This window comes from Mandrillus leucophaeus, unplaced genomic scaffold (assembly GCF_000951045.1).
Source record: "Mandrillus leucophaeus isolate KB7577 unplaced genomic scaffold, Mleu.le_1.0 Scaffold31, whole genome shotgun sequence".
NCBI lineage: Eukaryota > Metazoa > Chordata > Mammalia > Primates > Cercopithecidae > Mandrillus > Mandrillus leucophaeus.
The window spans coordinates 3,545,588-3,556,997 of record NW_012103254.1 but is presented as its reverse complement, the minus strand read 5'-3'; the positions used below and the strand labels follow the sequence as shown (position 1 = coordinate 3,556,997).

The following is an 11,410-nucleotide window of genomic DNA, read 5'->3' as shown; positions in this document are numbered from 1 at the left end:
AAGACATCATAATGGCTAGGCAGATAAAAAGGGGTCCCTAGAGAATTTCCGACCTGCCCCACAAATCTTTACATTAGATGTGTTTGTGCAGATGAGGGAACCTGCCCAGGGCTTGTCTGGGCATGCCCACTGTGGACTGGAGCCTGACATGTTCACTGGGGCAAGGTGGCGGGGAGCCGTGAGGAATTCATGCCTCGAACAGGGGAGGAGTCTGCCTTTTTCAGCCTCTGTGGTGACCTGGGAATCAATATGTGAGGTGGTGCTTTTTAGCAGGAACCCCTCTCGCTTTGCTAATAGTTTTTTGTTGGTGTTTGTTTTCCTTTTTGCCCAATAGAACCCTGCTCTACTCACCCTTCAGTGTGCCCATGTGCCTAAATGTTCCTGGTCATGTGAAAAGGACCCAAGTATTAGTTGAACTATTTTGGCACCCAAACAAGGGGCTTGAGAAATGGTGAGTAAGATGTGAACCAAAACGCCCCCTTTTTTCCTTTTGCTTCTAAGCCTTTGTGTCCTTGGGCTTTTTCTGAGGGTAGGGGAAGCTATGCCTCCCTCCTCTCCACTCCTGTCACTTCCAGGGGTCGGGAATGTCAGCCTTTTACTGTTTTTAAGGGATAGACAGGTGAATCAGAGGCTCCCTTCTCCCCTCTTAAGTTCCTCACCCTGTTGGAGGAACCCATTTCCATAAGAATAAGATGTTCTTCCTGCAGGCATCTTTCCAACCATGAACTTTGAATTTTTCTGCCTTTCTCTACTCTGCCAGCAGTTAACTTTTAAGTGAGAGTTTTTATTTTTTTTCCTTTTAGAAGACATTTTACTAGGTCAGGAATTATAAGGATCACTGTTTATATTATCTGTAAAATTTTAATTATTAAAAATGATTTATGAGGTTGGTTTTAATCTGTAGCCAATCTAGTGTGCTTTGCATTCTGTATGATCAGTAGCAAGCTTTGCTGCAGGTCTCCATTTGTTTTACATCTTTGAAAGTGTGACCGGTAACCTCATGGTGAGAGGTGACAATGTGTCAGCAGCCCTCACTCTTGGCCCCTCCTCGGCCTGGGCATCCACTCTGGGGGTGCTTGAGGAGCCTTTCAGCCTACCACTGCACTGTAGGAGCTCCTCTCTGGGCTGGCGGAGGCCAGAGCCAGCTCCCTCTGCTTGTGGGGAGGTGTGGAGGGAGAGGCAAGGGCAGGAACTGGGGCCCTGCGCCTCCAGGCCAGCGCGAGTTCCAGCCCACCCGCGGGAGGGCTCATCGGGCCCGCACTGGGAGCGGCCCAGGGCAGTGAGGGGCTTACCACCTGGACCAGCAGCTGTGATGGGTGTACTGGGTCCCCCAGCAGTGCCAGCCTGCCAGCGCTGTGCTCAAGTTCTGGCCAGTCCTCAGCTGCTTCCAAGGGGATGAGGAGTATGAGTGCACAGTGCGGGACTGGTGGACAGCTCCACCTGCAGCCCTGGTGCAGGATCCACTGGGTGAAGCCAGCTGGGCTCCTGAGTCTAGTGGGGACTTGGAGAGAACCTTTAAGTCTAGCTAAGGGATTGTAAACACACCAATCAGCACTTTGTGTCTAGCTCAGGGTTTGTAAATATACCAATCAGTACTCTGATTAGTTAATATGTAGCTAACCTAGTGGGGACTTGGAGAACCTTTATGTCTAACTAAGGGATTGTAAATGCACCAATCAGCACTCTGTGTGTAGCTCAAGGTTTGTAAATACACCAATCAGTGCTCTGTGTCTAGCTAATCTAGTGGGGACTTGGAGAACCTTCTGTCTAGCACTGTGTCTAGCTCAGGGATTGTAAACACACCAATCAGCACTCTGTCAAAATGGACCAATCAGCTCTCTGTGAAACGGGCCAATCAGCTCTCTGTAAAGTGGACCAATCAGCAGGATGTGGGTGGGGCCAGATAAGGGAATAAAAGCAGACTGCCCCAGCCAACCAGTGGCAACCCACTAGGGTCGCCTTTCACACTGTGGGAGCTTTATTCTTTTGCTCTTTGTACTAAATCTTGTTTCTGCTAGGTCTTTGGGTCCACGCTGCCATTATGAGCTGTAACACTCACTACAATGCTGACAAAATGCTTAAGGGCCTACTTCTTCTGAAGTAAAATGAGAAAATCCCCCATTCTTTAAGGTTCAGGAGAATATTGTGCAGCTTCACTTCTGAAGCCAACAAGACCACGAACCCACTGGGAAGAACCAACAACTCCAAACACGCTGCGTTTAAGAGCTGTAATGCTCACCACGAAGGTCTGCAACTTCACTCCTGTCAGCAAGACCACGAACCCACCAGAAGGAAGAAGTTCCAGACACATCTGAACATCTGAAGGAACAAACTCCAGACATACTGTCTTTAAGAACTGTAACACTCACCGTGAGAGTCTGAGGCTTCATTCTTGAAGTCAGTGAGACCAAGAACCCACCAATTCCGGACACAATGACAACGTTTTGTTAGCTTCCACCGTTTTACAATGGCAACTGAGTTCAGTCGTAGCTTAGGCAATAAACCTTTTCTGGTTTGATATCTGGATGACCTTTGCAATTTATTTGTTCTTTTCCCCTCAACAGCCTTGGATTTTTCTTTCCTTTAGCCTTTAGGAAAGTTTGAAAGCCAGAAATATCAACTGCTTGGCATAACTAAAATCAGATAATAAGGGATTTTTAAAAATTAAAGAGCACTCAGCTTAATTAAAAGTGTACATCCAAGTTATAGTCATATTTAAAAGGCCTTTATTTATTTCCCACCCTCCCTTGGATTTTGTTTTGCTGGAAAAGGGGTGTTTTTCTCAATCGGCTGAATTCTTTTCTCCATTTTCTCTTGGCATTCGATGGATGCATGAGACTAAGAAAGCTCTGGGGGACATGGGACTCCTTGGGAAAAACAGAAGGCACTACTGACCCCATTTTGGGAAGAAATCTGTTTTCATCATAGAACCCCAGGAACTAAAAGCAGATACATCCCTCTCAAAATCTGTTTTTGGGTCCCAATTATGGCTGTGTATTATGCCCTAGAAGCAGCATGTTTTCGTCCCCTAAAAGGATCCAGCTAGAAGACTGTAATCCAATTCAGAGACTGGCAAATGAAAAATTTTGTGGCTGCTGAGTTTTCTTCTGCCTGGCTATGTAGTTATATATGTGTTGTGTTTGTGATGTTTATAAAAATAGTACTAATTCATTGGCCTAAAGAAAAATAAGCACTTGGATCAAATATTTGTTAATGGAAAGATAAAAGCTGTGGTAGCTTTTAGTTCTCGTGACTTTAACCTTTGAGAAATAAAAACAGCCTAAAAGATTATTTGGTAAAATGCAGATGCCATCAAAATGTAAATAGGTGGACTAAATTATACTGGTCAGGTACTAGGTTTGCTAAATGTTTTAAGGTTACAAAATGCTTTTTGAAACTGATTCAATTTGCTGGCTTCACAACTGGTAAGGCCTGGGGACATATGTTACTAACTATGCCCTTAATTGTGCTGGAAGAAGTCAAACCTTGACTGCACCTAGCACATAATTTAAAAAACTTACCAGGTTTTACTTTGAAGGTAACAAGTACTAGGAGTTACCATTATAACATGTAATTGAGACTACTAAAAATATATTTACATTTCAGTTAGGTAAGGACAGTGAAATGTGTTTTTAGTACAAGATTATAAGAAGGCATAGAAATGTAAAATTTTGCCTCAGATTAAATGGTTGTTTTGAATTAAGTAAGATAACAGTAAAAGTTCAAACAAGTTATGAAGGATTGTAAAAGCTAAAAGTTAACCTTGCAAAGGAAATTCCATGTGTGAACATATTGACTAAATTCAAAGGATGCCATATGGTTTTTCTGTAAATTCAGCTTTGAAATAAAAGCACAACAAGGTACTCTTAAAGTACTAAGCTACTCTTCAGCAAAATTTGTAAAGAGCTATAACAGGTTTTTGCTTTTAAAATTTCTGAGTCATCATTTTGGCAAAGTAAATAACACGGTAATCTGGAATTCTATTTCATAACATCAAGTATTTTAAATCACTAACGTACTTAACAGGCTTTCCAAAATGAAACTTCAGTTTCAAAATTGTCTTTCTTGACACCAGACTTTTGGATGCTACAGAAGACACATGCAGAATCAAAAAAAAAAAAAAAAAAAAAAAAGGGAAACAGGATTATCTGATATGTTTTTAGTACATGGGATTGACAAAATGGTGTTCAATCTTTTTTATGTTGTATTTTTGAGAGTAATACTAATATATGTTCCAAAATTTATGGGATTTATAAAATTCTAATGTTTGCGCATATGCTATCAATCATAATTATTAACTATTATGTTATTTTAAACCATGGACATAACCAAATGTATTTGTCAATCATGTTTCTGAATGCAACTACCCTAGACATTTTGTACTCACAAACCATTGTTGTCTTGTTTTGATCCTCTTCAATCAATGGTTTATAATCAGTTATGGAACTTTGACAGGTGTTCTCAAATGCAAGTTTCTGATGACTTTGGAGATTGTGACATTGGAATAAAGGAAAAACAGGACTCATGAAAATTGAAATGTTCATGGATATCAAGCAAGAGTTAACTGAGTGGACTGAACTAATAGAAAACTTAATCTTTTTAACTTTTGCTTGGAATATTGCTGATCATTGTTTTGTTTTTCAGAGTCCAGGAAACTTATTTTGAACTATTTATGGCCTTTAATAGTTGAGTAAGTTGTACTCCTGCAAACAAAATTTGGAGCATATTTGTCTCTCTCTGCTTGGCTTCTCTAGAATTTGGAAACCAGTATTGCATATTCTTAACTTATGCCAGTATAGTCATTTGCATCAGTGCATTAAGAATGCAATTGGAGCAACTGGTTATTTTGCCAGGCTTTGATTGGAAATGTGTGCTCTTTAAGGAGTCAAGCTCAACTTGCAGAGCTGATGAGAACTCCTTGGGAAAACTGGCCTCAAATGCTTGTCTACACAGTCCACATACAGGATTCTTAACCTGCAGTGAGTAAAGAATATCACTTTCCAACAGGCTCAGACATCATATGCTCTTGGGACCTCAAGAAGAGCGGAGTTTACCCAATTCACAGTTACATAAGGATAAAAACCTAGGCTGGGCTCAGCTTTAAATGGTCTTATCTGAGATTCTTTGTGAAACAGATTTTCATGATAGCCAATCTAAAGGGCCTAGGTAGAAATAATTGTTTTTGCTGCAGTTTGTGCAAGTAATCAAGCCAAGTATAAGATTAAAGTCTATTTTGCAAGCAATACACTCTTATTATGATTTGTTTTTAACAGAAATGAGGACAAGACAGAGATAAATTATGATTCAAAACTTACCATCATTAGTTTCTAGACTTATTATTTGTTTTTAAGTTTTTGCCTACATTTTAGACTAACCTTGCTTATTCCTGTGAACCAGCCAACCATCTCTGGTTGCAGCTCAGAAAGGACAAAAGGGGATGAGTAATGTAGAAATCTGGATCAATATTTTAGTTCTGAACAATTATCCTGCAAATCCTGCCAGCTGATGGGAATAAATAGGATGCCCATCACCCGAAGGTTTCCTTTTTGGGAAAGGGAGCTAACCAAAGCAACACCCCATGCACCCAAATCTTAACAAGCATAACTATAGCCATCAGTTATCTGGGTGTGTCACAAGACATCCTTTTCTTTCCTTTGTTGGAGGAGAACTCAATTCCACAGCTTCACTTTAGCATTACAGCTTGTGATAAGGAGTCTATGCAACTTCCATGCTGAGACACAATTTTGGTACCAAAGTCATTTCCAAGTTTATATCAAAGGCCTAAGAAAACTGGATCTTAGAGATCCAGAAGACAGACAATAGTGAAAGTCAAAAGGTACAGCACAGGTGAGCATGACTGATTCCTGCTGATTAAGCCAAGCTTCCTGTTTCATGGATAAAAGTCATGCTAGTATCCATGGCATAAATGAAGTTTAGAGAATTCAAAGGCTATTGCCAGCAGGGGAGATAGGGAGTACATACGAAAGAGCAGTTATTCTCATCCCTAGGCCCCATGTTAACATAGATGAAAGCCACTTTGACACCCATGGGTGGCACCCTGTCACAGTTGCTGGGACTCAGTAATAGAAGGACAGGGGAAAGAAAGAGGAACAACTCACTTTCTCTCCCTCACACACCCTGGGTATTTGCTAGTTAAAGAAAGGAACCAGGCACACATGCTCCCCTATTTCTAAATGAGTAGCCATTCATCTTTAGTCTGCACCCTTTTAGAACACATTCTGAACCCCTGGGACCCTTCTGAAAAAAATGCCTTCTTTTTTCCTTTTTCTTCCTCTGTCCTCTATTCCCTGATAGGTAGCTAATGGTGTCACGTATCACGGGACACTTCCCTCAGATGCATCCTTCAAACTGGAAGGAGTTAATTTCTCAAACTGTAAACTAATTGACTTAGGATTAGGTTTAGGGGAAGGGAATGCGGAAACCTGACATGCCAGCAAAAGGGTAAAAAAAAAAATTTTTTTTTTTTAACCCATTGGGCTTTTGACCTCTCTCTCCCTGTACAAACTGGTAAAAGGTCTCTGGACTTTCAAGTTGTCCTTACCCACTCCTTGTTTCATTTTGATACATATTTTCTAATAACCTGTTTGTCTCTTCTCACTTTTAGGCCATCAGACTCCAAACAAACTACAACTGGAGCTTTGGATGATGGCCTTTTTTTTACTAGGAACCCTGAGATAGGCCTCTGAGGGAAATCTGACTACCGTTTTCCCAAAACAGCTTCCCTGTCAGCAGGAAGCAATTAAGATTGGTCTTCATCCTTATCGTTATCCTTATTCTAATGACAGTTAGAGGTATTTCTTTAGAGGGAGGAATGAGACCCTCAAATGCCTAGGCAGATAAAAAGGTGTCCCCGGAGAATTTCCGACCTGCCACACAAGTGTTTACATCAGATGCTTTTGTGCAGATGAGGGAAACTTCCCAGGGCTTGTCTGGGCATGCCCACAGCGGACTGGAGCCCAACACTCACTGGAGGAAGTGAGTGGCCATGGGGAAGTCATGCCTTATGCAGGGGAGGAGCCTGCTCTCTTGAGCTCCTGTGGTAACCCGGGAATAAATCTGTGAGGTGAGGACCGGTTAGCAGGAACCCCTCTAGCTTTGCTGAAAGTTTTATTTTTTCTTTCTGCCCTATAAAGCTCTGCTCTACTCACCCTTCAATGTATCTGCATTCCTAAATTTTCCTGGTCATGTGACAAGAACCTAGGTTTTAGCTGAACTAAGGAGCAAAATTCTGCAACATAAGATCTAAGAAAACTATGCCTAGATTCATTAAATCAAATTGTTAAAAAGCAAGTAGAAAAAGTCTTCACAGCACTAGACAAAAATGAAACATTATACATAAATAAGTTATAGTTTGAATGGACTGTCAGAAACCATGACTAGAAGACAGTGGAGCAACATTTTCAAATTTCAGAGAGAGAGAAAGAAAAAAAAAAGAATAAAAAAGAAAAGAAGACATAATAAAACACCTGTCAGTTTAGTATTCTATACCCATTGAACATAACCTTCATTAGAATGTGAAGTAGACATATGTAGGTGAACAAAAAATCAAGAGAACAATAGTTATGTTCTACATGAAATTATAAAGGAAATTTCTCAGGCTGGGTGGAAATTATACTAGTGAGAAACAGATTGAAAGGACTAAAGGAAAAGATGTTAGACTGACAAACTGAATTTTTAAAAGCCAGATCTAACTTATCGTCTACAAGGATCCACTTTGAATATTAAAAAAAGGTAATAATTAAATAATTAAATTGAATAATTAAATAATTCAAATGAAAAATGAGCACATGTAGCTTGGAGAAGATGTATTAACATAAAAAGGACTTTAATAAAAACAGTATTATGCATAGTGATAGAAAAATTTATCAGAAAAATAATATCATTTATAATGTATATACCTAATAAGAGAGCCTCAAGATATTTGAAGCAAATCTGACAGAATTAAAAAGAAGAATGGATAAATAAATTCACAATTATAGAAGAAGATTATATACCAGTTTCTTAGTAATTGATACAACCACTGGGGAAATAATAAGAAAACAATAATAAAGACATAGATCCAAATAACACTTTGGACTAATCAATATTTCTAGAAAACTGCAGAGTCAACATTGTTTTCCAGTGTTCGTGTATATTCACCATGGTAGACCCTTTACTGTACATAAACCTAATGTAGATAAGTTTAAATAGATTAACAATTTATAGAGTGTATTATCTCTATAGAGTGTATATCTCTAATTAGGTTACAATGAAACCTAATTAGAAATTAGTGACTGTACTCTAGGAAAGCAAAGTTCTTTTAAAAGATCCATTAGTCAAAGAGGAAAACTCTAAAATGTAAATTATATGAAAAGAGAGTTTAATTTTACACATTGTTTGGTTCCCAGTGTCAACAAGAGTGACTGACAATTAATAAATGGTTAACAATTTTATTATAAGAAATGCCCCAGGGGACAGAGAAATAAATAATAAGGAAATATACCATGATTTTTCATGAGAAATAAATGATGACAGGTTTTTCATGAAAGATGTAACAGAGACCCAGCATGGGGCAGGATGGCAATAAACATTGGTCTATTTCCTAGGAAACACACAGATTAATGGCTAAAAACACACGCCTACAAAAGACAATACTTAGAGTTTCCAATCAAGACTCTATTACAGACTCTATAAACTAGAGCAGTATTCTAAAATTATTGATTGTTTAGTTTCCTAATAGAAAAAACTTAAGAAATAATAAAGCAAAGCTTTTTTTGTTGTTGTTGCTGTTGTTGTTTTTATGCCAAGCTTAATTGAAGTGATTTGTGTTAAAGTGTTCAGTACAGTAACTGTTTCAAAACAAAGAAATCAATGAATAATGCTGTTATCACAATTATATGCTGTCAATGCCAGGAAGACTAGACATCTGATTCCTAACATCAAGGTCTGTAAGACTGTGTGAACTTTGTAACCTCACTTAATCTCTTAGACATATGTTTCCTTTAAAGAAAACATGGGGGAAAAGAGTATTTGTGTGCTCTGGAGCAATTTAGAAATCACTTCTTGGGGGAAAATGGCCAATAGAATATTAATATTAATATCATTGTGAATAAATGGTTTAGGAGGTTCTACAAAGAAAATAAATCAATTTAGAGAGTAAATGTAATCTACAAATACAATAACTCATTTTATCAAAATATTTTGGCATTAGTATGGATTTTTACACAGTGAACAAAACACACTTGATTTTCTTTAGGAAATGAAATACTATTATTAAGAAATGAGTAGATAGAGGCTTAGCCCTATTTTTGAAATGACTCTCTAAGGTCTTACAAACTGAAAAATCAAAACCCAAGACAAAAAAATTAGTTTGCAGAAGTCAGTATTATCTATAGGAATTAACAAAGAAAAAGACTCAAAACTCTGAATATTTAATGTGTGAGTTTATGAGGGTTTGTTGTTGTTGTTTGTTTTTTGTTTTGCTTTGTTTTGTTTTTTTGAGATGGAGTCTCACCCAGACTGGAGTGCAGTGGCACGATCTCGGCTCACTGCAACCTCTGCCTCCCGGGTTCAAGTGATTCTTCTGCCTCAGCCTCCTGAGTAACTGGGACTACACGCGCCTACCACCATGCACGGCTAATTTTTGTATTTTTAGTAGATATAGGGTTTCACCATATTGGCCAGGCTGGTCTCGAATTACTGACCTTGTGGTCCACCCACCTTGGTCTCCCAAAGTGCCAGGATTACAGTTTTGAGCCACCGTGCCCAGCCAAGTTTTTAAATATTTTATTATTTTTGTTACTTCCCTTGGTCTCCACTTCCCCTCTCTGAGTTAAAATGCCTTGATTTGTCAAGAAAATATGTAGTGAGTATCCACTATGTATAAATCTTTGCACCATTTGCCACAAGAAAGGCTGATATCAATTATATAAAGCCTTAGAATGTACTAGAAGCAATAAGGACAAAAGAGTGACAGATAAATAAAACAGAAATATACCTAATATTGCTTTAAAGTTATAATTTGTAATTTTAATTCAACCTGTAGCAGTCTGGTTAGTCTTGAGTATTTATTGAAATTCTATGGACTGTATTTGTAAACTGAAGATTAAAACAAATAGCCTGCAGATTTTCTGTATGGACTTACTGGAATGGTATATATAAAGTGCCTGCCTGACATAAAGTAAGTCACTTCATATATAGTAGTTACTGTAATTATGTTTGGGGAAAACCAAGAAAGTTTTATGAGAAAATGTGTCCTTTGAGCTTTTACAAACAACTTAGTAGGTAGAGTCTGAAAGTTAAATGTGTGTGTGTGTGCACATGTGTGTGCCATGGCCCACTTGTACAATGTTCAATTCCACAAACCACCCATCAAAATATGTGTTTAAATGCATAAATTACATAGAAATACCTAGTATTACAATAAGCATGAAATAATTGACAATTATTACAGTATTTTATAAATTGTAACATATATATGCTTCTCATGACACAATAAATAAGCAAGCATTTAAATCCAGGCAGTTAAATTTTGTGTTTCAAGAAGGGTTAGTGTAACAAATGTAATGGCTGAACATTAAACTCTAGGCTGGTTGTTAACTGTCTTTTACATATTGATCAGCAAATGATTGTGAATGGGCAATGACAGAAAGTCACTTCTTGTCTGGATCAGAAGTGGAGAACTCTGAATTTGAGTGTTTTGTGGCCTAACGACTATTGCCAGGACCAATATAGCTCAATAGATGGCCAGTTTTAGGGCACAGAGGAAGATGGTAATCACTAATGTTTTGTTGATCAAAATAATTATTATGATTTTGCAGTAAAGGTAACTATAAATGGCATTTTGAGGTATCTGCAAAAGATATATCAAATGAAAATAATCTGAAATTTCAAAGATGTGTTGTTTTCATGCAAGATCTCAAAATCCCTGAATTTCACACACAGATTCCATGAACTCCAAGTTAAGAACCCATGATCTGGATGTTTGACAAAATACCTTCAGCAGAAATAATGAAAGCCCTGACATTTCTGTGTGCATGAAAACTGGAAAACTGGCCGGGCACGGTGGCTCACGCCTGTAATCCCAGCACTTTGGGAGGCCGAGGGGGGCGGATCACTAGGTCAGGAGATCAAGACTATCCTGGCTAACTCGGTGAAACACCATCTCTACTAAAAATACAAAAAAAAAAAAAAATAGCCAGAGGTGGTGGCAGGCACCTGTAGTCCCAACTACTCGGGATGCTGAGGCAGGAGAATGGCTTGAACCTGGGAGGCGGAGCTTGCAGTGAGCCGAGATTGCGCCACTGAACTCCAGTCTGGGCCATAGAGTGAGACTCGCCTCAAAAAAAAAAAAAAAAAAAAAAAAAAAAACCTGGAAAACTTTAAAAATGAGAAATCACTAAATCTTTAT

At 38.5% G+C, this 11,410-nt stretch overlaps 1 long non-coding RNA gene across 2 annotated transcripts in view; it reads left to right on the top strand.

Annotated features, from left to right (window-relative positions):
• Positions 1–237: 237 nt before the first annotated feature.
• The window catches only part of LOC105544803, a 30,378-nt gene continuing 19,205 nt past the window's right edge, over positions 238–11,410 (top strand). The window contains exons 1-3 of one of the 2 annotated variants that reach the window (XR_001006822.1): positions 238–451; positions 4,822–4,979; positions 6,926–7,084. This is a non-coding gene — a long non-coding RNA (uncharacterized LOC105544803). The remainder of the gene's footprint in view (positions 452–4,821; positions 4,980–6,925; positions 7,085–11,410) is intronic. The other variant, XR_001006823.1, reaches the window with a different exon arrangement.